This window comes from Elgaria multicarinata, chromosome 2, assembly GCF_023053635.1.
Source record: "Elgaria multicarinata webbii isolate HBS135686 ecotype San Diego chromosome 2, rElgMul1.1.pri, whole genome shotgun sequence".
Classification (NCBI taxonomy): Eukaryota; Metazoa; Chordata; class Lepidosauria; order Squamata; family Anguidae; genus Elgaria; species Elgaria multicarinata.
Genome location: NC_086172.1, coordinates 12,562,040 through 12,588,984, shown reverse-complemented (window position 1 = coordinate 12,588,984; position 26,945 = coordinate 12,562,040). Strand labels below are relative to the sequence as shown.

The following is a 26,945-nucleotide window of genomic DNA, read 5'->3' as shown; positions in this document are numbered from 1 at the left end:
GTTCCATTGAAATTAATGTGAAAAGTGATGAAGGCTGCAGTTCTATCTGCATTTACCTGGGTATTTGTTCCTTTGAAACTGGTGTGACAAACTTCAGAGTAGGCATGTATATTTGACCGAATTAATTTCAATTGGACCTAAGTGCAGCAAATTTACAGTGCAATCTTCTGTAGGGTTGAGGAGGAGCAAAGAGGCAGATCTACCATCTGACTCCAAGCCTTGCTGGTGTGCACTGGTGAGGGCAGAGGGGTGGGGGTGGAGTTCTGCCAGACTTTTCAGCTGACGGATCATTCTATTTTTAATTTTTGCCTCCATTGGAAGTATGGAATTGGCAGAGCTAAGGGGCCTGATCTGGGCCTGTCCTGAAGGAATGGAGTGTCTTTGGACCAAGCAGAACCAAAGCTGGCTCTCACAAGCCCCAACCTTGGAGCATTGTGTTTCGTGGCCTTATACTTGTTAATACTGCTTGGAACAGAAATGCTGATTGCTTTCCATCTGAGAAGTTTTCCAGAGGGCAGACAGAACCCTTTTCCCCAAGCAGAAGAGTGGCTCCATTTTATCCCAACCCACCCAAGATGGTGGATCTGGGGTTTAGGATTACTGCTTAAGTCTGGATGCAATCCACTGTATTTAGAATTGACTTCATTTTTTACTCTTTAGATGATGAAACCCCTTTGCTTAAGAACATAAGAACTTCCCTGAGACTGGATCAGACCAAGAGTCCATCTAGTTCTGCACTCTGTTCACACAGTGGCCAACCAGCCATCGGCCAAGGATGAACAAGCAGGACATAGAATCATAGAATAGCAGAGTTGGAAGGGGCTTACAAGGCCATCGAGTCCAACCCCCTGCTCAATGCAGGAATCCACCCTAAAGCATCCCTGACAGATGGTTGTCCAGCTGCCTCTTGAAGGCCTCTAGTGTGGGAGAGCCCACAACCTCCCTAGGTAACTGATTCCATTGTCGTACTGCTCTAACAGTCAGGAAGTTTTTCCTGATGTCCAGCCGGAATCTGGCTTCCTTTAACTTGAGCCCGTTATTCCGTGTCCTGCACTCTGGGAGGATCGAGAAGAGATCCTGGCCCTCCTCTGTGTGACAACCTTTTAAGTATTTGAAGAGTGCTATCATGTCTCCCCTCGATCTTCTCTTCTCCAAGCTAAACACGCCCAGTTCTTTCAGTCTCTCTTCATAGGGCTTTGTTTCCAAACCCCTGATCATCCCAGTTGCCCTCCTCTGAACACGCTCCAGCTTGTCTGCGTCCTTCTTGAATTGTGGAGCCCAGAACTGGACGCAATACTCTAGATGAGGCCTGACCAGGGCGAAATAGAGAGGAACCAGTACCTCACGTGATTTGGAAGCTATACTTCTATGAATGCAGCCCAAAATAGCATTTGCCTTTCTTGCAGCCATATCGCACTGTTGGCTCATATTGAGCTTGTGATCTACAACAATTCCAAGATCCTTCTCATTTGTAGTATTGCTGAGCCAAGTATCCCCCTTGTTGTAACTGTGCATTTGGTTTCTATTTCTTAAATGTAGAAGTTGGCATTTATCCCTATTCAATTTCATTCTGTTGTTTTCAGCCCAGCACTCCAGCCTATCAAGATCACTTTGAAGTTTGTTTCTGTCTTCCAGGGTATTAGCTATCCCACCCAATTTTGTGTCATCTGCAAATTTGATAAGTGTTCCCTGCACCTCCTCGTCCAAATCATCAATAAAAATGTTGAAGAGCACTGGGCCCAGGACTGAGCCCTGCGGCACCCCACTCGTTGCCTCTCTCCAGTTTGAGAAGGTTCTGTTGATAAGTACTCTTTGAGTCCGATTCTGTAGCCAACTGTGAATCTACCTAATAGTTGTTCCATCTAGCCCCCTTTTAGTTAGTTTGTTAATCAAAATATCATGGGGCACTTTGTCAAAAGCTTTCCTGAAGTCAAGATATATGACGTCTAGAGCATTCCCCCAGTCCACAAGGGAGGTTACCCGATCAAAAAATGAGATCAAATTAGTCTGACAGGATTTGTTCCTGACAAATCCATGTTGGCTTCTAGTAATCACTGCATTAATTTCAAGGTGTCTTCAGATTAACTTCTTTATAATCTGCTCCAGAATTTTCCCAGGGATGGATGTCAGACTGACTGGTCTGTAGTTCCCAGGTTCTTCCTTTTTGCCCTTTTTGAAGATAGGGACAACGTTAGCCCTCCTCCAGTCGTCTGGCACCTCACCCATCTTCCATGATTTTGTAAAGATAATAGACAAAGGTTCTGAGAGTTCTTCCGCTAGCTCCTTCATTACATGGTGCAACAGCACCCTCCCACCCATGTTCCCAAGCAACTGGTGCTTCTTTAACTTAATTTTAACTATTTTCTTGCAACGTTAAACTTAAATGATTTATTTTATATCATATTTTATTAATTGTTATATCCTGACCAAATGTGCATACTATTTCATTGCAACTATAGGAGCATAATCCAGAACTGCTTAGGTTCAGTGAATGATTCTTATGAGATATAGGATTTGCACTCAGGATGTTTGTTAAAACCTGGGTACAATAGGAATCCCACATTAATAAATAATACAAGGCTTATTGTGTCACATTTATAATACTTAATCTCAAGAGTCAGATATTTTCCCCATTATTATTTTTTTAATAGCAAACGCTCTTAATCCCAACATGTTTAATAGCAGGCCATATATTAAGTTTCAAAAGACTGTTAAGTGCAGTCATAAGCATATTTGTATTCAACTTCGATTTCTTCATAAACAAGCTTATTTATAGAAAGAGACAATGTAACTGGAATTCTAAAATCATGGAATTTATTCATTCTCCCTCCCCCCGCATATTTAGCATTTCAATTTTAAATTTGAAGCAGTATCACCTTTATGGAGAAATTTGTGACTTTCAACCATAGGGCAATACAAGCAAACTTGATATTTAGGACAACTCTGTGGGGTGTAATAGTCTACCTACCAGTTCCATTCTCACTTCTCCATGTATCCTACATCTCTGTGGCACAACCTCCCTACATCCTTTCATACCTCAGTAACCTTTATGGTCTTCGAACTTCATCAGTTGAGGCACCATCATTATCATCCTTATTTATACCTGCCTGAGACCTCAGATCTGTTGGAGGAGCCCTTCTCCGCATCCCACCAATGCAACATATACACTATGATGGTACAAAAAAGAGGGATTTCTCTGTTGTGGCACCCTGACTGTGGAATGCCCTCCCCTTGGAGGCCCGATTGGTGCCAACATTGATTGCATTTCAACGCCAAGTAAAAACATGGCTTTTTAACAAAGCCTTTGATGGTTAAACTCACTGGCCCGTTGTTTTAACTGTTTTAACTGCTTTTACTGCTTTTAAATTATATATTGTTTAAACTTAGTTTATGGTTTAATTTGTTTTTAACTGAGCATATTTATTGTTTTATACTGTATGCTTTTATCTGTATGCCGCTCTGAGATCTTAAAGATATAGGGCGGGTGTGGTGTTACACCCCACAAGTCAATTCCAAATGTATGTCTGCAGTTTGTAAGTCTGTGGTTTTTAGAATGTTGGCCTGAGTGGGTGGATTTAGAATGTCTTGGGAGGGAGGAGAAGTGATATATAAAGGAATGACTGAGGGGATTGAGAGATCTTTTCAAAAAAACTTTTCAGGAAGACTTGTTAAGTACTCTTAAAGTCTGTAGTGCTCTCTGTGTTTATGGTACTTAAGTTCTGGGAAATTTGAGGGTCAGTGTAGTGAGTGGTGTCTTTAGGGTATAGTGTGCACGTAGTTGAGGTATATCAATCAATACTGATAATAAAGAAAGTTCAAGAGTGATTGTGTGAGAAAAAAGAAAGTGCGTATGTGAATGAGTGACAGGATTGTATGAAAGATTTCAAAAAGGGTTTTAATTGTTTTATTTGAAACAAAGCTTGTGAACTTTTAAAAATAATTTTTGATTGTTTTGTTTTTAAACTACCATAAAAAGCCCACGTGTCTGTTTGGCATTTATCATCTTAAGTTTACACATATAACACCCACTCTGACAATCATTCACCTAAGCAGATATAAATCACAGCGCGTTATTATATGTATTAAAAATCCATTCTCCATTTTAAACCCCTAGTTTGGAAGAAGGTGGTTTTTATCCCTTGCCTCAGGCATATCAAGCGGTGGTGCTTGGCTTGAGCAGGGAGTAGCCTCGGCCGGGTCTGGTGTTCAGAGCCTGTGTCACCCCATAAGAAGTGGTGGCAGCAGTGAAGTCTGGTGTTCAGAGCCTGTGTCGTGGCAGCGGGATATATGTTTTAAATAATAAATAAATAATAAATCGTCATCATTATTATTACCATCATCATCATCAATATCATATCTATACTTCTAGAGGGGTAGATTAGTTTAATTGTTGCAAAAAAAAAAATATGAAATTGTATACAGTGATCAATCGTGGGGTATTGTGATAATTGCTTGTTGTATTAGTAAGGCATTATATGAATTCCAATATGGATTCATACCAGTCCAAAGGGATACTAGGCATATGAGGCAGAAGAACATAAGTGCCATACTGGATCAAACCAAGGGTCCATTTAGGGTCCACACAGGCTTATTGCCTCGAATACAGGAGATAGCACACAACCATCAGAGGTAGTAGCCATGGATAGCCTTAGTCTACAGGAATGTATCCAACCCCTTTTAAAGCCATTCAGATTGGTGGCCATCACTACATCTTGTGGTAGTAAGTTCCATACATTAACTATGTGCTGTGTGCTATGTGCTTCCTTTTATTTGTCCTGAATCTCCCACCAATCAGTTTCATGGGATGACCCCGGGTTCTAGTATTTTGAGGGAGGGAGAAAAATGTCTCCCTATCCATATTCTCCATAACATGCATAATTTTGTACACAAATGAACACTCTAGAAATCCATGCGTAGGACTCAAAAGTGGGGATATTAGCTGAAAAACTGAGAGGAAAGTCCCTCATCTGTGATAGAATCAGGGAGTTGGAGAGAGTGAAGCCTCATTCACAAAATGAGGAACAAGGCCAAACCTGATAGTGAAAATGACTTTTTAACTTTCAAGGCTTTAGTTTGTGCGTGAGTTTTGAAGTTGTTTGAGTAGCTTGTCTGATAGATTAATATTTCTTTAATGCTGCCTTCTCCTAAGAGTGTTAGTAGCTTTTATGATTTAGAACAGCTTTCAGATACTATGAAAATCCGTGTCTGTATGTAATCCAAAATCCACAGATAGGCAATACCTTTATTAGGACAAAACAAAATGCCACAAAAGATTGTGTAATCTTTTGAGTATGACAGAACTTTTTATCAGGCTTGGTGATATAAGAGGCTGGGGATGGGGGAAGAAACAGAAATGTTCAAAAATTAGACCAGATCTTGTGGCTGTGAGGTGGCAGTATTGACTCAGTTTCAAATATTTGTGATGACTTAAATTTGCAAATGTTTCTGTGTTATCCTTTACTGTATACTGCATTGTGAGGTTATGGCTCTGTAAAGTTGCTAGAAATACCTTAAATAATGAAATCAAACACTTCAGTGTGAGGAGGTTTCCAAGGCATATATCTGGCAAATGAAATTTTTTTAAAACTCCCAAGCTAACAGAGGTTGTGTGGTTTGTTCTTTTGTCCTTCACAACCTCATGAGAAATTGTTTACACAATATAGATAGTTCTGTGCTTTATGAAGTCCTTTAAATGCATTTTGTTACTTGTTCATGGACCTAAAAATGAAATAAAAAATACCAATGCAGAAATTTCACCAGACTACCCCCTCCCTCCCCCCAAAAAGGTAGAGCAGCAGGCTACTAGGCACAATCTATATTCTGTGCTAGTTGGACATAGTAACAGAACCTTAAAATAGCTTCTCTGAAATAGCAGCTGCTATCTATTTTCTCTTAAACTACTGAGAGAATGGTGGTTAGTTGTAGCAGGACATTAAATAGAACTTACCTTGAAAACCATCTTGAAGTCTTTGGTGCTTTTTATCACAAATACTGAAACTTGAATCACAGGAGAAAAATAATTTTTAGAATTGGTATTCTGACTTGGGATGTTCATACTTGTGACTTCATGTGAAATCTGACGTCCCTGAGTATGAACGGCATGGACATGACACAGACAGATACAGAGAACTATATTCAAGTTTAATTTGGGTTCATTTGATTATTATACTTGTTTTATGCATAGACTATATTGGGGGAGGATAAAATATTATCCTGTTGCAGAAATATTGCCTGGTAACATTTCTCTCACTTATTAAAGTTGCAGTACAAATTATGCTGTTTTTGCAGGCTGGCTCTCAGTCTTGCTAAAATACCAGCATTGACTTCAATAAAGGAATTGGTAAATACAGCTGTTAGAATGTGAACCAGAAAATGGTGCATAGAATTTTTTCTTGCTCAGGAATTTTTTTTAAGCTTTTTTAAAAAATTAAAACACACTGCATCACTCACTGTTTGGAAATGGTTTACAAACAACTGTTTTCTTAAAAAGCAAAAATAGCAAAATCTAATGTATTCTAAATCACCTAGAAACATAAAGACTACACAAAATTAAAGCTGTTCTAAATGCAGAGACTAGGGGACAATGTAACAAATAACACAGGGCCCAATTGGGCAGTGCAACCTCACCCAGCACTTTCATGCCTTGGAGCAGAGCAGTAGTCTTCAAGCACCACCTTGGAAATGACCCTCAAGGTAGGCCATGCCCCCTTATTCCCATCCTAGGCAATCCGTCCCAAAGGGAAAGCCACTAAGAGGTGTAGTAGAATGAGCACAGTTGCACTACCCCTGACTTTCTGCCAAGATAGGTCATACAAGGCGACCAAAGCTGTTTTGGTGCCAAATGTAGGCATAGTGAAATGTCAGTATCATCGAAGAATCCTGGGCGTTGCGTGGTGGCTACCTGCTTAAGCCACTTGTTCCTGAAGTGAATATTTGCAATTGGGCAGTAGTTAAAGCAGTCTCCTGTGTCCAGGTTAAGCTTCTTTAGGAGTGGTCTGCCATTGTCTCCTTTGGGGGAGTTAGGATCTTCCTTTCTCACAAAGAGACATCAAGCACTTCTGGACCCAGCTGGTCATTCCTCCCTTGTTAGGTGATCCAGGAGAGGCTAGTGTTGAGTAAGCAGGTGGCCACACTCCTCCAAGGATCTTGTCCATGGTCTATATCTTGCCAGCAGTCCTAGCTCTGTCAACTGGAAACTCCCCAAAGGCTCTCAGGAAAGATGGATCATTCTAATAAGTCTGTTCCTCTCTGCAGGGGACCTCTGTAACTAGTTGTAATTAAGAAACAATGTTATAACTGTCATCTCGCTGTTTGTCTGATCTCATAGTGATCTGATTTACTGTCTGGAACAAGAAGAGGAAAGGCAGAAAGATGCTCCAAAATATTCTGATGCTGCAGGACTTGTTAAAAAGAATGAAGGGGTTTGTAGGGAACTTCACCCTTTCCCCTTTTACTCTTGTTCCATTACATGAAGGCCATGGTGGGGCTGACATTCACTGCATAGTTGTTGCTGCAGAATTTATGAACAGAAGAGGACCCTATTCCCAGCAATAGTGGGAATGTCACTTTAAAAAACACCTCCCCTTGCAGCTGTATCGCTGGAAGTAGATTTTTGGCTTTGCTGAAAGATTGCCTGAGATGGATGCATGAGTGTGTGCACATTCAGCACTTGGAAGGAAGCTGCTTGATACGGACATTCTTCCATGCCTGCTTGAGCTTGCGTGCCACTGCTCTCAGGAGGCAAACTCGAGAGGACTTTTAGCTGCCAAGTGCTGATCAAGGATAGGGTGTAGGAAAACTTCTGAAGCTGGATCATCTTAAAACTGTATTTCTATATATAATTATCTAGAATTACGAATGCATTAGAACTGGAAGTAAAAATGTCTTCCCCCAGTCCACAGAATTGGGAAGTTCCTCCCAGACCTGGAGACATGCAAACCATAGAATCCAGCCTGCAGAATATGACTTCTTTTGTTATCCTTTCCTTGCTGACAATGCAAGTCTAGAATCTTCAGTTGTTAATAGCTCAAATAGCAAATTCCAAAGGGACAGCTGTGTTGGTGGCTTGCTACAAAAGCAAGAAAGAAGGTTCTTATGGCTCCTTAAGACCAACATATTTGGCGTAAGCTTTATTGGTCCAGCAACCACTTTGTCAAATGTATGAATTATGCCATGTGGCTTCTGGCTCATGATAGCTTCTTCCAAGTCATTGTTGCAGCAGGCTAACACTGCTTCCTCTTTGGTTGTTGTCATTTGAGATATTAGCAAAGGTAGGAGAAATCAGTCAGTAGGCTGAGTCCCAAACGGGCATACATTAATAGTTGCATGAGGAGTTAAGAAACAGCACCAGTATAATTGTTCACCCAGAGCAGTGTGGCGAACTTTTTTTCAGCCTGAAGGCCACAATCCAAAGCAGAGTGGGCAGGGCCAAATATGAGTATTACTCTTTAAAGACAAAGTAAGCAGGTCAAGGCTTCTATATGTCCACAAAGAAGGATATGTCTACAAATATGGCTACAAAGAATCACTCAGCAGCACTTTCAACAATCCTTTGTATGTCTGCTTACAAGTAAGCTGGTATCATGCCTGCAAAATGCACACCTCAAAGACTTTGCAACAGCTTGATTCTTTGCAGGGTATTTAAAGGTTAATAGCCTTTAAATACCCTTTTATCTCTGATCAGAAAAAAAGCTTACAGGCCAGGAGGGGAACCTCTGCTCCTTGCCGGCTGTCAGTGTCAGGGTGCAGGGTTTTGATGATGCGTGGAGAGCCTCCTGAGTAGAGGAGGATGTGTATGATGGACCCTTGGTCTGATCCAGCATGGCTCTTCTTCTGTTCTTAAGGGGGCACAAATAAATCCTTGGAAGTTTGCAGGATTGGGACAAATATTCATAGGCAGCCTCCTCTAGTCAGGAAGAACCAGATACACCATCAAAACCTTGCATCCCTTTTTATTTTGCGCAGTTTAGATATTGCCTGATAGGTTCAAACAGCACAATAACCCATGATGGATTAATGATGCCATAATGGCTAATTTACCCATCATGGATTATTGTATCTCTTTCTAATCTACAGTGGCTTATTTGGCAAAAAAAAAACCACCCTGATAACCCATGGTCTGCAGAATGGGTTATTTAACCCATCACAGGTTATCGTGTTAAGTGGCGGTCACCATGGGTTATTTTGGCTGGCTACAGAGCTGTATGGCAAGAACACTCAAAACATTGTGGCTCTGCTTTTTGCTGGCTTACTACTTAGGATCATGTTAAGCAACCAGCTCAACAGTGTAAAAGAGGCAGGGTATGAGGTTTGGTCCTGATCCTGCAAACCCCCAAGGTTTTCTAGCCATGTGCCCCTTTTTGGTGCATGTGGGATTTTTCTTCCTCTGGAGTAAATATGCAGGGGTTTGATGATGGATTGGGTGCCTCCCAACTAGGCGAGGCTGTGTGGCATTTGGTTCTGATCCTGCAAACTCCCATAGTATTCTAGCCACTTCCCCCTTTCTGATGCACTCGGGATTTTCCTTCCTTGGTGAGTTATCGTGCACAGGTTTGAAGGTGGATCGGGTGCCTCCTGACCTGGGTATACTGGCTATGAAGTTTTGACCAGATCCTGCAAATGTTCAGCACTTCAGATGTGAAACAGTGCCACTGGAGAAGGATACTAATCCTGATGGCTATATTCTACCTCCAGTTTACATAATTGCTGGGGAACATGGGTGGGGAGGTGCTGTTGTACCATGTCCTTCTTGTTGGTCCCTGGTTGACAGCTGGTTGGCCACTGTGTGAACAGAGTGCTGGACTAGATGGAGCCTCAGTCTGATCCAGCCTCAGGGCTCTTCCAATGTTTTTAAGTTCTTACTACTTGGGCAGGAGGACTACAGCAGGACAGGGGGTGAGTCAAATTACACACAGTAGCTTAATACACTACTCACAGTAGCTTCTTAGCCCGTTTGTGTGGTGGGGGATCGTGGGGGATTTACAGTCTATTGGCAAATAAGAAAAGGAGAACTGCCATCGAAAGTAAAAACGAATCAGGATTTTGCTGTAGCCTTCAAGGCTTTATGAATGTGCAAAGATATAATTCTCTCCTTCACAGTGCAGAAGAAAATGAAATTCATAACATTTTTCATAGGATCTGGAGCCAACTTTTAATGGGCCTTTAACTTCCAGAGTTAAAAGAGCATAAACTCTTAAAAAGAAGAAGTTACATTTGTTAATCCATTGAAGCTCATGCCCAGTTTGGATGTGGTAATCCCATCCCACACACACAAGCTGTCCGGTCTTTTCTGTTTCTTGGCTTTGGCAATCTGATGGCTGCGTCACTCGACATGGCTAGTGGGGCAGTCGCAAGGCCTTGATTTTGGCTGCCCAGTGACACGAGAGTTTTCTTTTCATGTGACTTGCTGCTGCATAACAGAATAAATGAAGACTTCGTTTAAATAAAATGCCAGAGGCATTAAGAGTGGGTTGCGGACTGTTGCCAATCTTTGGTGATGGTCTGGTCTTAAACAGGTAGGCTCTTACCTATGAATAAATAGCTGATTTGGTTGTACAGGCCAGGCATCAAGCAAGAGCTGTCCTATTGAGTTTGTTTTTATAGCTGCAATATATAAGATATATAGGCAAAGGAAAATATACACCAAGTCATGCTATTTTTAGTGGATAATCTAGTTAATATATAGTGTTGAACAATGTTTAAACTTAAGTATTTGGAATGACGGGCCTATATATTGTTTTGAATTTGGGCTTGGTCTGAATAGATCTTTTCATCCCAATGCCTCTCACTACAAAGATTCAGAATCCCTCTCAACTATGTAAACCTTGACTCTTAAGATTTCTGTAAGTAGAGCTATAAATGTCAGTGCCTTCAATCCATATTTCCTAAGACCAGGCAAATGACAGTTGATATGAGGTTACATTCTGACGATGTGCTTTATGGGAAGTAAGATGTCCAAGAAGGCATAAGTAATGGGCAGAGATTAGTAATCTTTCTCCCCTCTCTCCCCAGTAGACAATGGAAGGGGATGAATGAGGTGTGCGTGCACGTGTATGTATGTAGCAGGAAGTCAGTCTGTATTGGATCTGAAAAGGAGCCAGAGAGCTGACTTCACTCCCTGTAGAAAATGCCATGGCACTATGGGTTCCCCTAGATACCTGGTGGGGTACAGGAATCTGTTGGTATATAAATCCATCTAAACTTTTGAAAACCTCTTTAAGTCTATGGAGGATGGTGTGAATTGGATGGACTGAGTTGAAATTATATATGATTTCTATGGTAGCCAGGAAAGAGTCCTGTTTAGCACATCACACTAGGCATTGCTGTGCCAGCACAGACACATGGGATCCATGGTTTTAGTACTTTTAGTTGTGTGGTGCTTTCTTTCTGTAGCTGCCCAGAAGGTCTAGTTCAGGCCAAAGGGGGTGAGGTGGGTATAATATGATCATTCCTTGGTATCTGCATAGTGATAAGGAGAGCTTTTGGCACTGGTTGTCCAATTTCACACTGTTCCTTTATAAACAGTTGAATTCCGTTGCCCCTTCAGTAATGATGGCAGTCTGCAAGCAGTGTAAACCTATACTTCTAGACTGCAGACACTCTACATGTATAGTTCAGAAGTGGAACACTTCTAGTTAAAAACAAAAACAAAATGTAGGGCTATGAATGGAATATGTGCATTTTCAATAATAGCTTTTGCTTTCTTTGATGGCTTTAATTAATCTGAGATGTTAATGTTTATGCTTTTAGTTTGCAAGTAATATAGAACGTGCTATACAGAAAATGATTTTTTTAAACCTTATGTTTCTTCAAGAAATTGAGGGAAAATAAATGTAAATTTGTTGACAGTTTTGCAGTCTGCATTAAGTACTCGCAGAAATTATGGAATGTATTGTTTTCAGTCATAACTTAATCCTTAGATTTGTAGGGATTATAAAGTGGGCACTCCAAATACACATCTGTTTGTGTCTTTTGTATGTATTCACTGATATTGGATTTGATGGCAAATATGCCAAGCACCACCTTGTACAGAAAGCTGTGACCCTTAAACGTTTATTTGCTTCACTGACCTATTTGATTTCTTTATTTTGATTGGTTTTGGAAATCTCTTCCAACGTTATTTATTTATATTTATTTTATTTATTTATTACATTTATATACCGCCCCACAGCCGAAGCTCTCTGGGTGGTTTAGAACAGTTAAAAATAGTAAACTTTAAAAAGTATACAAGATTTAAAAAACCATCAGAAACATAAAAACAGTATAAAAACAACAGTATCCATTTAAAAAACAACAATTCTGGGGTCCATTAAAAACAAACTTAACGTTGTTAAAATGCTGTTAAAATGCTGTTAAAATGCCTGGGAGGAGAGAAAAGTCTTGACCTGGCACCGAAAAGATAACAATGTTGGCGCCAGGCAAGCCTCATCGGGGAGATCATTCCACAGTCGGGGGGCCACCACTGAGAAGGCCCTCTCCCTTTTTGCCATCCTCTGAGATTCCCTTGGAGTAGGCACTCGGAGGAGGACCTTAGATGTTGAGTGCAGTGTACGGGTAGGTTCATGTCGGGAGAGGCATTCCATCAGGTATTGCAGTCCCAAGCCATGTAGGGCTTTATAGGTTAAAACCAGCACCTTGAATTGGGCTCGGAAACGTATAGGCAGCCAATGCAAGCGGGCCAGAATCGGTGTTACATGCTCGAACCTGTTCCAGCTATCAGTCTGTATTGCCTAGCCATATTGTACATGAATGGACAGGACTATACCTTCTCCCTCCCTCCAGCAGCCCCTGGTCTACACCCCAAACCTGTTCTGGAGCATCAAGGGAATGTGGGAGGGGGCTACAGTGGGGATTGGAATTCAATCCTCCAGCAGTGTTCATTCTGCTAACAGAAGGGCACTTGTGGTCACAACCCTTGTACAGTTGCTTTGTAAAGAAAAAAAAAATCCTAGTTGGAGCTGTAGCTGCGTGCAGTTTTATTTATATTGCTGCCTATGCACTAAATTGCTACATTTCTCATATTAGAGAATGAGGACACAATTGGAAGAAAGTTTCATAATCTATTTGAAAAACTTAGGTAGGATTTACATACATTTTAAGATATAAGTACTTTCTCATCACATACTTTCTACAACTAAGTGCAAACATATAATCTCAACAAATCCAGTAATTCAGGGTGAATTTCTTGGACAGAAAAGAAGGAACATTACCCCCACTTCATTTCCCATTCTAGCTAGTGATCTATCAGGGTATGTCTGAATTGGAAAACCTATTGCTTGGGGTTTTGTGTTTGACACTCTCAAAGAACTTTAAAAAGTTAGTGAGACAAGACTTACCTTGCTGGGCCATGCTGTTTCTTTTTCAGAAGGATTTGTCCTTCTATATGCTTACTAATTTTATCATTAATAATGCTTTCAACTGATGCTTTTAAGCTAACTGGTTTTTAATTTCTCAGTTCCTCCTGGATCTCTCTTTTAATAGCTTTACTCTCTTATGCTCATCATCATCATTATTATTACTGTTATTATTTAAAATATTATCCTTGCTGTCTAACCAACTCCTGCTGCCACACCTTTCTGTGCAATGTGCATGCTGCCGCCATGGCACACAGCAGTTAAGCAAAGAGCCACTGGGCAGTTTGAACATGGAGACACACCTGAAGGTTGGCTGAAAATGATGCAGAAGGTGCAACTGGTACGGGATGTGACAATTAGAACACTTCTGGGAGCTAGGCACTTGGATCATATTACTTCTGTTATCAATTACACTGGCTGCCTTTTAGTTTCTGGGTGAAATTCATGGTGCTGTTTTTGGTCCTTAAAGCCCTTAATGGTTTGGAACTATGTCACGACTGCTCCCTTTGGGCCTCCTTTTTACTTCACTCTGTTAAACCATGGACTTAGTTTGCATATTGCTGCTCACTGGTTCTGTGTTTCACAGACCCTTCTTGGACCCACAGCAACCAGCCCAGCACTCTGTGCTCTGCTGTATTCACCCTTTTCCTTCATTGCTGCCATCATATATTTCAGTACCTTACACCTCAGGTACTTTAAGAATCCAATCCAGTTTATGCAACAAAATAACTTCTATTTGAAAGAACGTATTCTCCCTTATGAGCCTGCCTGTGCTTTGAGATCTTCTGGAGAAGCCCTTCTTTCAGTCCCACCTTCTTCACAGGCACGCTTGGTGGGAACATGGGAGAAGGCCTTCTCGGTGGCTGCTCCAGTGCTCTGGAACTCTATTCCCAGGGAAGCTAGGCTGGCTCCCTTCTTGATGGGCTTTCGGAAGCAGGCTAAAACTTTTTTGTTCAAGCAGGCCTTTGGAGAATAATCCAGCCCTCCATCTATGTTAATGTCTTATAATTTTGTTGTGTATTTTTTTAATTGTTTATGGTTTTGTTTCCCTCCCCCCCATGTATATTTTGGACTTTGTAAGGCCGCCTTGAGGCCCAGCGTTGGGCAAAAGGCGGGATACAAATATAATAATAATAATAATAATAATAATAATAATAATAATAATAATAATTTTATTTAACCATAAGTAAGTTCATGCAGTTTATCAATCTTGTGGTTTCATTTGTTGCAATTCTTGTTTGTTACAATACAGTATATACCATGTATCCTTGCCTGCTGTATCCACTAGTCAAATCAATCTCCTCCTATTCCCTCTTTTCCCAAAACAATAAAATGTTCATCCTACTCTGATCTAAACTCCTTCAACAGTCAAACCGTCTCTCTGTCAAATCTCCACATACAACTCACACTGCTTCTAACTGCTACTCCCCTTCAAACACTTGAATCCAAAAGCCAATCAACATTCACTCCAACATTCCATTCACTCACTCCCCCTCCCAACAGAATTAACCTCTTACCATCCTTACCATTTGAAGTCCAAACAGCATTTACGTCATAGATAAATAGCAATAAACAGTAAAACTTCACATGCCACATTATTCAAAGGACTGTTGGAGCCTGCCTGAGCTTTCAGAACAGCACCAGAATTCCTACCTCTGGCTCACCAGCAAGAGCTATTAGGATGGCAAGTACTAGGGATAGGGTTTTTCTTAATGGTGGCCCCACGTTTTTGCAGTACTGTCTGGGAAGATATGTATGGCCTCATCGCTGCTGGCTTAAAAAAACCAAACCCAGCACTTTGAAGACAATTTTTCCAGTATGCATTTATTACTAAAATCATTAATTGTGTGTTAAGTTGTAATCATATAATGTATTATAAAGTGTGTCCTGAAAGGTGGGTTAAAACATGTGTAAATAAAGTGCTGCTAGGCTTAAAGCCCTAAACAGTTTGGGGTGAGGTTACTTGAAGCCTTCACCCATATGAATCTGCCCACACTCTGAGATCAGCATTTGAGGCCCTGCTTGTGTGTCTTCCTGTGCCAGAGCAATTAGGCTAGCAGGCACAAAGGGATGGGACTGTCTTGGTAGTGCCCCACCGCTTGTGGGACTCTGTTCCAATTGATATCTGCAGGCCCCGTCATTACAGGCCTTCAAGTGACTCAACTGTTTACATTGGCTCGTAATTGAGTTAGGACTTTACTTGGGATGTGGCTTATATTGTGCTATCTGGTTTTAATTATTTATTTTGATTTTATCACCATTTTATCATTACTTTTAATTGTTTTATTATGTTTTATATGCCACATTGGAAGGGGTTTACCCTAAAAGGAAGTCTATAAATCTTTTAAATAAATAAATACTAAGTAAGCTGTACAATGATCAAAAGACATTTAGAGTTTAAGTGATTATCTCGGTTTTAGAGCATAAAAAGGCTTGCGTGATAAGTTTTTTTGTGAAATGTCTCTATTGGTGGTATTACTAAAAATTAAAATGAAACATTTTGTTAAAAATGTAGGATAAGTGTCTTAAGGTACAGCACATTAAATTGAATTTTATTGCTGCATTAAGAAATAATTGCTGCAGTTGAATATAGAAGTAATGTCTGGAGGTAACTAAGAAAATAAATATTTTTTAGTTGATGTGAATGGTTTTCTTTAAATAGTCATGTAGTACGTCTGGGACTTTAAACTGTATTTCATAAATATTTAGGTCGTTTACTGTTGCAGTATTATTTCTGTAATTCTTGCTATAAGCATGACTTCATGTATTCTATGGATAAAAAATAATATGCCCAAATCCATTCAATACAAATTCTGCTACAAGCAAAGCTGAATTTTGTGACTTGAGTAAATTATACAAATTGAACAGAATTCCATAGCTTCTCTTATCCCTTTTAGGAATCATTTTAAAAGTCTTTCTTGAATAGGCATTGCTTTGCCAGAGCAAATTGTTTTTGCTTGAGTTGTTTTGCTGGTGTGTGAGGGTGGGAATCTGTGATAATCTTCATCAGCTGGTGAAATGGGGCCCATTTTTCACATTAATGGAAATTGTTAATTATGTGTAAAAGTACACGAGCAGGAAGCTTTCAGCAAATACTGATAAGGTTATAATGCAATACCTTTTGCTTGCTGTCTGTTATTCCTGTTCTAAATGATCACACATGTCATATGCACAGGATCAGGCCGTGTTAAGCTAAACTAAAGCATGTTGGTTTGTATTTACAATCACCAGTGCATATTTGAATTTCCGTAAGCATACACAGTGGGGGAAATCTATTGTTTTGTCATTCTGCCAAATATGGCCATTAAAGGGCATTAATAAATAACTTCTAGTTTTGATGTTTTTAAGTATGTTCTTTGAATCATTTTAAATACCTTGGGTTGAATCTAATGATGTCCTTCAACCAGCAGAATGAACACTTTCGGTGAATCAATCCCTCCCTCCCAAATCTGTTCCAAAAGGTTGGGGAACTCTGTGGAGCAGATTTGGGGGGGGGGGCACATGTGGGGAAAAGACCATGGATAAATGCATAACAACATTGGATTTAGCTCCTATATACACAAATAAAGGCTTATGTTTTGCTTCTATATGGTTCTTCTAGAACCCTCTCTAGGGCATGCTTAAGAATGGCAACAGGAAAAGAATGAAGGAAAACTACATGCTTGTGGTGTTGGAAAATGTCCATTGGTACCAAATAAATAAAGCAAGCTGTTCCGATGTGTACATGAATTTTTTAATGCTTTTTGTGCATTTGTGGAACAATAGCAGTTTTTTTTAAAAAAAAAAAATTCCAAAAGCATGGCAGTATATTGTGTCACAAGCACGAGAAATCTTAATACTTGTTTTCTGAGTGGCACAGCTTAGACTGAAAGCTCTGTGTTTGTCAAATGAAAAATAAGTGTGCATAAAGAGCTTAGATACTATGGCTTATGCTGTGCAGAGCTGAGCTGCTTCCACATCCTCCCATCAACGTTACTGATCTTATCTGCTGTTAAAGTAGGTGCTGGTGACTGGCTCTATTTAGCACACAAACTTATTTTACAAAGCCTGTCAGCCAGTTTTTATCTTACCACCATATCACTCCAGCTCAGACATAGGTAACTTGAAAAGCTTTAAATATTCCTCTATCCATGGTGAACAAGTCATCCATTCAACATGATGCTGTTAAAATGCAGGAATAAGAATCACGTGCATATGTGGTGTGCAAGGAGGGAGGCGGCATTTAAAAACTGGGTTAAGCAGATGCTGTCCTCCTGGGGAGGCCAGACTGGAAGAGAATGAATGGGGTTGAGAAGTTCACTGTACCATCAGTTCTGGTTTGCAGATTAGCAGAGGTGTCTAATCCCTGGCTTGCTCCAGTATGAGCAGATAAAGGTCTCCCCAAATCAAAGGAAGCGAAAGGACTGATTGCATTTTGAGTAGCCTTCTGGCATGGCCACTTTCAGTGCTTTTTGTTTGGCATTCTTTTATAGCTAGAATGTGTATGATTCAACTTCAACTGGACGTGCTTTACAAAATAACTAGAAGCATGCAGGCAAAGAATGGTCCAGTTGGTTCAAAGCAATGTGTCAAATTCAGTACCCACCCCGCTGTCTCGTCTCTTCTCCCCTTGCCAACATCCAACTGTCTCTTTAAGATTACCAGATCACAATGCTGCTGGGTTAAAAGAAATGAGAACTGGAATGGCTTTCCCTTCTATCTAATTCTTAGAGGAGAAAGAGCCTTTTTAGAGTCCAGAGGTGGCGATTCCATGACTTCCTGTTTCCCTTCCCCATGTTGGCCAAACCCTTCCTTCAGGTTTTGCCTCTTCCCACTGACCTTCCTTCAGACTCTTGTATTATCTTACTTCTCTTCTTGCTCTGGCCCTTTTATTTGGGCACCATGCTTGTAGGCCCTTGTCACCCTTTTAGATTCTCTACCATTGGAGACCCTTTCAGTCTTCTACCCCACACAGATATTCCTTCCATGGGGCCTGCATGGGGCTTTGATCCCAGACAGACTGACAGCTACCCTTTCTCTGGACCTCAACCCTTTTCTTCGTTGGCAGTTCTGCTTTCTGAATAGTTGAAGTGTTTTGGACCACCACACCAATTCAGACATCCAGTGCTTCACCACCACATAAGCATCACAATATAGCTAGAAAATGCTGTGTTTCCACGATCGCCATTATATTTTACAAAGTTATTTTTGTGTCGAAAGCAAAGTCTTAAGTGAAGGAGTAGCACTTAGCAAGAAAAGTCCTTTTTAAACACTTTCATCTAACAACATTTCATTCTAAAATGTTTTCAAAACTGCTTTGAACAGATGTATTTTAACCAATAAATAAAAAGTACAATTCTGTAATTGTTAGCTGTAATACTATCAGATTGGATTTGTGTGTGTTGTCTTTAACGGGAAGCTTTCTGTTTGCTGATGTGTGAATTAACATTAGCTGATTGTTTAATAAGGACAAGAATCTCATTACAACATTAGCTAATGTAACTAACTGAGAATGACTCCAGAGAAATGTAATTAAGCTGAGGTGAGGCTTGACACTTTTTAGAATGTGGTAGGAGAGTTGTATAGAGTAAAGTGGCTGGTTTTTTCAGAATTCTAAAATTAAGAAGCCTAAACGTTCTATTAAACATAAAATCTAGACAATTTGCTCTATCTCTGTGGAAGCATCTACCTGGAGGGTGGGGGGAATGGGCAAAACTACAGAAACATCTGATGAAGAACAACAACTGAGTTTAAATACTTGCTTTCAGGTATTTCTGACTACTTCTCTGCCAACCTAAAACAGAAATTCAGTTTCTCTTTTTACTCATTTAGATAACGTTAAAAGTTCAAGGTTATTGCAGGGGTTTCCCTTTTGTTGATCAGAAGAAAATCAGTTGTATATCCCCAGATAAGTTTTTATATGTCCTATTTAAAATGAGAAGTAATCTAAGGGCCAGTTCTTAATTTTTGATTTCTCGGGGCAAGGTGCTTGAGAAGGTGGTAGCTCTATGTACTCCTGGGTGAAGCAGGTTAACTAGATCCATTTTATTCTAGCTTCAGCCCTGGGTTTGGAACTGCAATTGCTTTCATTGTCATTATGGATGACCTGCACTGAGAGAAGGACAGGTGGAGTGTAATGCTGAGAACTTTCCTGAATTTCTCAGTGGCTTTTGATACTATCAACCAAAATAAAAAACTCAGAACATAGTTTGGTCTATTCTGAGCCAAAATAGTCAAATTGGATTTCTTATTCATTTATTTATTACATTTTTATACCGCCCAATAGCTGAAGCTCTCTGGGTAGTTCACAAATATTAAAACCATGAAGAGCTTAACAAACCAATAATCTAAAAACACAAATACAAAATACAATATAAAAAGCACAACCAGGATAAAACCACACTGATGACATTGGCCCTTGATGACATTGTCTCAGGAATATGGAGGGATGGTCCCAGCCTGTTCTCCTGTGTGTCATTTGCATGCACAGGGATGATCCTGGGACAATCCCTGGAAAAAGGCAGTTGTGGAAATGGCCATTCTCAAGAGCATGACTGGGTACTATCTCCAAATACCCTTGCATACTTATCATAGAATCATAGATTAGCAGAGTTGGAAGGGGCCTACAAGGCCATCGAGTCCAACCCCCTGCTCAATGCAGGAATCCACCCTAATGCATCCCTGACAGATGGATGTCCAGCTGCCTCTTGAAGGCCTCTAGTGTGGGAGAGCCCAAAACCTCCCTAGGTAACTGATTCCATTGTCGTACTGCTCTAACAGTAGGGAAGTTTTTCCTGATGTCCAGCTGGAATCTAGCTTCCTTTAACTTGAGCCCATTATTCCATGTCCTGCACTCTGGGAGGATCGAGAAGAGATCCTGGCCCTCCTCTGTGTGACAACCTTTTAAGTATTTGAAGAGTGCTATCATGTCTCCCCTCAATCTTCTCTTCTCCAGGCTAAACATGCCCAGTTCTTTCAGTCTGTCTTCACAGGGCTTTGTTTCCAGACCCCTGATCATCCTGTAGCTGCTTGTCTGGCAGGAGGAAAGGAGGGTTTCTCTTGCCCTGCCCTATAATGGCTGGAGCGCACCAGTAGTTTTTTTAGACCTGTTAGTTGCTCTGCGATATTGCTGTGTGCATAGTCATGCACCCAGACACAATTTTGCATACATATGACTATCTTCATCTACTTTTTTCAAAATTATCTTTCCACCTAGTGTATAACCTGACTCTCTGAAAATGAGAATCTACAACAAGCTGGTCTCATGTTATGAAAATCTATGTTGAGAATCTGCACATAACTAATTTATTTCTAAAATGATATGTGTATGTTTAGAGAAACCAGGAAAATGAACTTTAAAGACTAATGGAATGAAGCAAGTGTGTTGATTTGGGTTGGTATGGATATGAGCAATAAGTTATTGAATGAATGGTAATACAGCCTGATTGTGATATTAACAAGGTGATAAGACTGAAATGCCTATAGTTTATGTGCCTTTTCCTGAGGAATTTTGTCTAGGATGTCGCTAACCAATTCTTTAAGTATATTTTGGTTTGCCCACAATATTCCTGGAGAAGACTGTCAATGGCTACTAGTCCTGATAACGATGTACTACCTCCAGTAGCAGAGGCAGAAAGCTAATGTACAGCAGTTGCTGGGGAACATGGGTGGGTGGGTGGTATTGTTGCACTCATGTCCTGCTTGTGGGTCCCTGGTCAACAACTGGCTGGCCAGCGTATGAATAGAATGGTGGAGTAGGTGGACCCTTGGTCTGATCCACCATAGCTTTTCTTATGTTCCCATATATTTCTCTGTGGAAGTAAAATCGACGTACCAGTTGCACTTGGAAGCTGCATTAAATACTCTTCCTTTCAGTGAACTTAACAGCTGCCCTTGTGTTAATTGGTACTTGGATTATATGTTATTTCAGGATTAAATGATTTTTATTTTACTTAACGGAAGTGGACTCTCGCTTCCAGCAGCTTTCTTTTAATTAATTATAGGTAGTAACCTCTTCTGCATTGAGATGCATCTGTGTTTATGAGGTTTTGCAATACATTCTTTAGTGATCCAAATAATTAACTATTTGGCAGGCATTGCTTTTCAGTAGTTTAGTAATTGCACAGGCACTCTCCTTAAAAGGGTGTGTTTATTTGTTAGCAGGCTGTAATTGATGTTGAGAAATCAGAGTCATTCTGAATGTTCAGTACTAACTCTTTTGTCTGAATTGTAAAAATTCAGATGTTCTCTGCTTTGTGCTTTCTTCCTGTTTATCTCTTAAAGTTCCCATATGTGCCCATTACAAAAAATGAGAACATACACAACTTTGCAAATGCCTTAATAACTAATAATTTCACATTTTTCTTTTAATAAATTGCAAATAGGCACAGCTTTGCATGGATTGGAATAAGCCTTAATTTGATACACCAAAATCTTTAAACAAAGTTAAGCACATCTCAGAGTTATACACATCGTAGCTACACTGGTTGAGTGTAGTCTAGGCTGCTGGTATCCGTAGGCATGCTGCACCCCTGAAGGAGGGGTCTGTCCATGCCATTCCCTGAGGTGCTGCCCCACAGCAGCGAGGATGGGGCAGCCTTATAATTCCATCTCTCAGAAGACTTCCCTCTGGCTTCAAAATATATTGAATGTAATGCTATGTGCTGGTTAGGGATGTCTGCCACCTAGTGATTGAAGATGGTCCTGCTTCAAATACAGATACATATTAAAATTAATGCACCCAAGGTGCACATCTGTAGGATCCACTTATGCATAACAAGTATCAGTTGTCTTGGTTTCATGATCTTTGTGCTGTGCTACTGATGGATACACACACCCCCTCTATTACTGTTTTTGTTATTATAGATACATATTTTGTATAGCACTTTCAAGTGTTCAAAGTGCTTCAGGTGCATTATCTAGTTCTAATACATACAGGATTGCTATAAAAGTAAACCAGTACTATACTCCGTATAGCAAATGGGGGAACTGAGGCTGTCTAACTCTCTAATGAATGAATTTATGGCAAAGATGAGATTCAGACCAGGGAATTCCTGATTCATAGCTCAGTCTCTTTGCCACTATGAGTTACTGTGTTTGTTTTGAAAAGTATTCCTGTGGAAAATGTATGCTAACATTTTCTGTTTTTAGATACAATTTGATTGTTGATTTGAGATTTGATTTAGATTTTTTACGCTGGTTAGAGATGGAAAGTCACTGGGGCTGAAATGGGTGGGGATCAGCTAATGTCATGGGGCCTAAAATGGAGGGGCTGCAGGCATGGTCCCTGCTTTACTTGACTAGCCATGTTTTGGCAGTGATCTACCCTGACATTGGATCAGCAAACTGGATGAACAAACTCTGCATGGCTAATAAACCCTGAGCCACTTGTGAAGGAAATTTACTCACTGTGCTGAGGCTGTTTGTACTAGCTTGACCTATATGTTGATGTCTGTTGCAATTTTACGAAGATCTCTGTAGCTGGAGAGTGGAATAAGGGAAGGGATTAGTTCAGCATTTGAATATTTAGTGATGTACATAACACTGCTTTGACCATACATCACAGAACATGTTTAGCATTCAGTAATCCAGAACCTGCCTCATTTTTCAAAATGTATTGAAGTCAAGGAACTCTTTGGCTATACATATCATATACATTTCCTTCTCAGAAAAATGTTAAGCTTCTTAGAAATGATGAGGGGGTGGTTTTGTTTTTACACTTTTAGCAGTCCCCCGTCCTCGGTTAAGCAGTTCCAAGCCGGAAGCTCTTGCTCCAGATTAAAGGGGAAAGTAGTCAAATGCTTGTGACATTACAATAGGAGTTTCACACAGTACATGGGTGCAAAAACATCACAGTAATTATTCTGTGATGCTCTTCAGTCTTTTTCTGTTCTGTGTGTAGCTTCCCAATTGAAAGTTGCTTAATTAGAACACATGTAGACTTGTTGAAATTTGCCTTTGCCCCATATTTTACATATTTGGAGCAGCCAAGTAGAAGTTTTTCATCTTCCCTCTATTGAGAGAAGTGAGGTGGTGAAGAGTACCCAAGCTGTAAAAGTGCAGTTGCTCCAGAATGACCCAAAGTGCATGCTAATCAACACAATTGAAGTGAAATAAACATGGTTAAAAAAATCCATACCAAGTAGATCGAAATTAGTATGTGACACATGTCGGAGTCTAATCTTGAGCCACAAATACTTTTCTTTTGTGTTTTAATTTAAAAAATTTCAGGCCTATCAGCTGTGATATTGCCAGTCATTTTATTCTCCTCCCCACAAACCTGTGCTTACATAGCAAAGATTTCTATTGGATGGTCTATCTCTCCGAGTATACTCTGTAGACTTTGAGGACTTAGGGGAAACAGTTGGTGATACCCACAAATAAGGTCATAAGAGTTTCTCGCTCCCTCAATTGTTACCTGCAACATTTTGTGTTTCTATGCACTGATAACATGGTGTTAGTATCCTTAACTCGTGTTGGATTGAGAAGATCTTTGGGTACTTTTTAGGGAGACTCTCTTGGAATGCTCAGGTGCTGTTAGATCATAGAATCATAGAATAGTAGAGTTGGAAGGGTCCTATAAGGCCATCTAGTCCAACCCCCTGCTCAATGCAGGAATCCACCCTAAAGCATACCTGACAGATGGTTGTCCAGCTGCCTCTTGAAGGCCTCCAGTGTGGGAGAGCCCACAACCTCCCTAGGTAACTGGTTCCATTGTCGTACTGCTCTAACAGTCAGGAAGTTTTTCCTGATGTCCAGCCGGATCTCTGACCCTATGTCTACTAGCTGCCATTTTGAAGTTCTGTTATACAAAGGGGGGCTTTCTTATTGGTCCAGTGTTAAAACTTTTAAAGGGTAAAGCTATTGTCCATTTTTTTTATGGTGTATGTGGCTGGGATGATTTTTCACATTGCCAAATTAGAAACAATTCAAAAATACTTCTTTTGGAAAATATTGGCATTACCTTGAGGCATCCCAGTGGCTTTAGTTTGGGCAGAAGTGGGCTTCCCCTCAATTAGAGTTCCAGTATACTATACTATTTTTAATTGCTTGAGAAAGTTGAAAAACCCATCTGACAAGTTTTTAATCTAAGCTATGTGTTTATCAGTCTTCAGTCTTGCACACCATAGTTCTCTAGATTGAATTATCTTCTCTTATCCTATCCCATTTCTGAGGACCTCTGTGTTTCACTTTTTAAGAGAAAGCTATAGAAATGGATTTATGATCAAAATGTTATGTTGGACTTCTAAATTTTCAAGTTTTTATGGATTTTATAAATGTATTCATTCAAGAGCCTTATACCTCCTGGCCCTCCTCACACAGAGGAGGGCCAGGATCTCTTCTTGATCATCCCAGAGTGCAGGACACGGAATAATGAGCTCAAGTTACAGGAAGCCAGATTCTGACTGGACATCAGGAAAAAATTCCTGACTATTAGAGCAGTACGACAATGGAACCAGTTACCTACGGAGATCGTGGGCTCTCCCACACTAGAGGCATTCAAGATGCAGCTGGACAGCCATCTGTATGCTTTAATGTGGATTCCTGCATTGAGCAGGGGGTTGGACTTAATGGCCTTATAGTCCTGTTCCAACTCTACTATTTTATGATTCTGTGATCTGGTATATCTGACTTTTCCTAGATTTAGACAAACTTCAGAGTTTTATGTTTTCAAATCATGCAGACAGCAGTATTTGATGGCAAATAGCATCCGATCCCTTATAACCAGCAATATATATTGTGGATCTCCAGAAGTTGAAGATATGATGAACTATTTTGGGTGTGTCCCTTATAGTCAGTACTGCATTCAAACTTTTTTGGAAATATATCTGAATTGCAACCTGAGTTTGCTTTAAGAAATACATATTACCTACTGTCTGATCAAGATGTGGTAAAGCTCTAACTGCTGTCACAGTTAATTGTAAACATGATTCTGTGGTGTAAAGGCCTAGATGTATTTTAGTAGAGATTCATTATGCTCATTTTATTTGTCTAATTATTCCAGTGTTTTATTTCTGTCATACGTTTTGTATAGTTTTATTAATGGCCTTTAGCTTTCAAGTAAATAGCATGACACAACTGCACCTGAAATGAAACTTTTCTTATCCATTGTATTTGGATCAATCGGTCTGCCTTTTTTTTTTTTTTTTGCCTTCAGCACTGTACAACTTCGGATGATCCTATTTCCCCACTTGAATTACTACTTCATCCAGTCATGTGGACATATTGTATGTGGTGTTCACTTTTTGACAGAAATATTTCAATGAGGAAAATAACTGCTTAATAGGACACACATATTTGTGTCTCCCTGAGAATTAGCAGTGAATATGTATTTACTATTCGGTTAATCTATTCGTAGAGTTGGACTCCCCACCCACACCCCCAGGGCTGACATCCATGGCTCTGTGGGTAAGAAGATGGAGCGAGGGAGACGGGCGGGCAAAGGAAGCACTGTTTTCCTTTATTGAAATTGCTTGGATAACATTGCCACCCTGCCATATTATTTCATATTTGGGAGTGGGGGTCCAACTGGAGCAGGCCCTCACGTTTTTAACTTATACACTTTTATTTATTTTTATATAAAGCCTAGCATTACTATTTAATACATGGTAGTTTTCAGTTCCTCGTCCCATTTATTTGAAGAATGCTTGGACTCCTAAACCTATTGTGATGAGAGGATGGTGGCATAGTACTGATAAGCTATTTTGAGAGAAAATGTAATTTGGAGAAGTGTGTGGTTAGCTGATATATCATTGGTTTTCTAATAAATGCGGAAATAACATGGTAACCCAAGAAGATGAAAGCAAAAAGGATTGTGTATAGTGAACTTCTTTTTCTGGAGTTTTGTGCCTGAATACATGTGGCATTCTTAATCCCTTAGCCTTTAAGAAAAAGAACTTCTCAAGGTGCTTTTGTGATAGCTTAACCAAGCATCTTACCCAAACAAGAGCAGGTGCGTTTCATGTGAAAGGTTTTAGGTACAATTCAACCAAGACATCTCCAGGTAGGGCTGGGAAAGACCTCCGTCTGAGACTCTGTAGAGTAGACAATACTGAGCTAGCTGGTTCAATGGACTGGTTTGATATAAGGCAGCTTCCCATTTTTCTTCCTACAGTGTTAATGCACATCCCAGATAGCTACCACTTCTACAAAAGTTGCACATACCCTGTTTCTTCGATTCTAAGACGCACTTTTCCCCCCATATAAACATCTCTAAAAATGGGGTGCGTCTTAGAATCGCGGGTGTGTCTTAGGTTTTTTTTTCTGTTGGTGGTACTTAAATTAGTGTGCGTCTTACAATCGATGGCGTCTTACAATCGAAGAAATACGGTACTTTCTGTGTTCTTGTCTCAGCTCAGTGTAGTTGTGCAACCGATCAAACTTACCAATATTCAGTTGCAATTTTGAATCAAAATTCACTCTGCGTTTCCCCCAGCTTTATAAACAATGGGCTTATTTGGACACAATGCTAAAGAAGGGGGTGGGAAGCACATGAGCCTAAGACTCATTCTCAAAACACAGCCATTGTATCAGCTTTATTGCTCAAGATTAGTGTGAAATGAAAAATTATATACTGGGACACCAATTTATTGTCCTGTATAAATTTTCTTGCTT

General features: G+C 40.1%; 2 protein-coding genes across 12 annotated transcripts in view; both read left to right on the top strand.

Annotated features, from left to right (window-relative positions):
* The window catches only part of RAMP1 (receptor activity modifying protein 1), a 547,734-nt gene that overhangs the window by 326,053 nt on the left and 194,736 nt on the right, over positions 1-26,945 (top strand). The window lies entirely within an intron of this gene.
* Positions 1-26,945, top strand: part of LRRFIP1 (LRR binding FLII interacting protein 1) — a 124,157-nt gene that overhangs the window by 10,381 nt on the left and 86,831 nt on the right. The window lies entirely within an intron of this gene.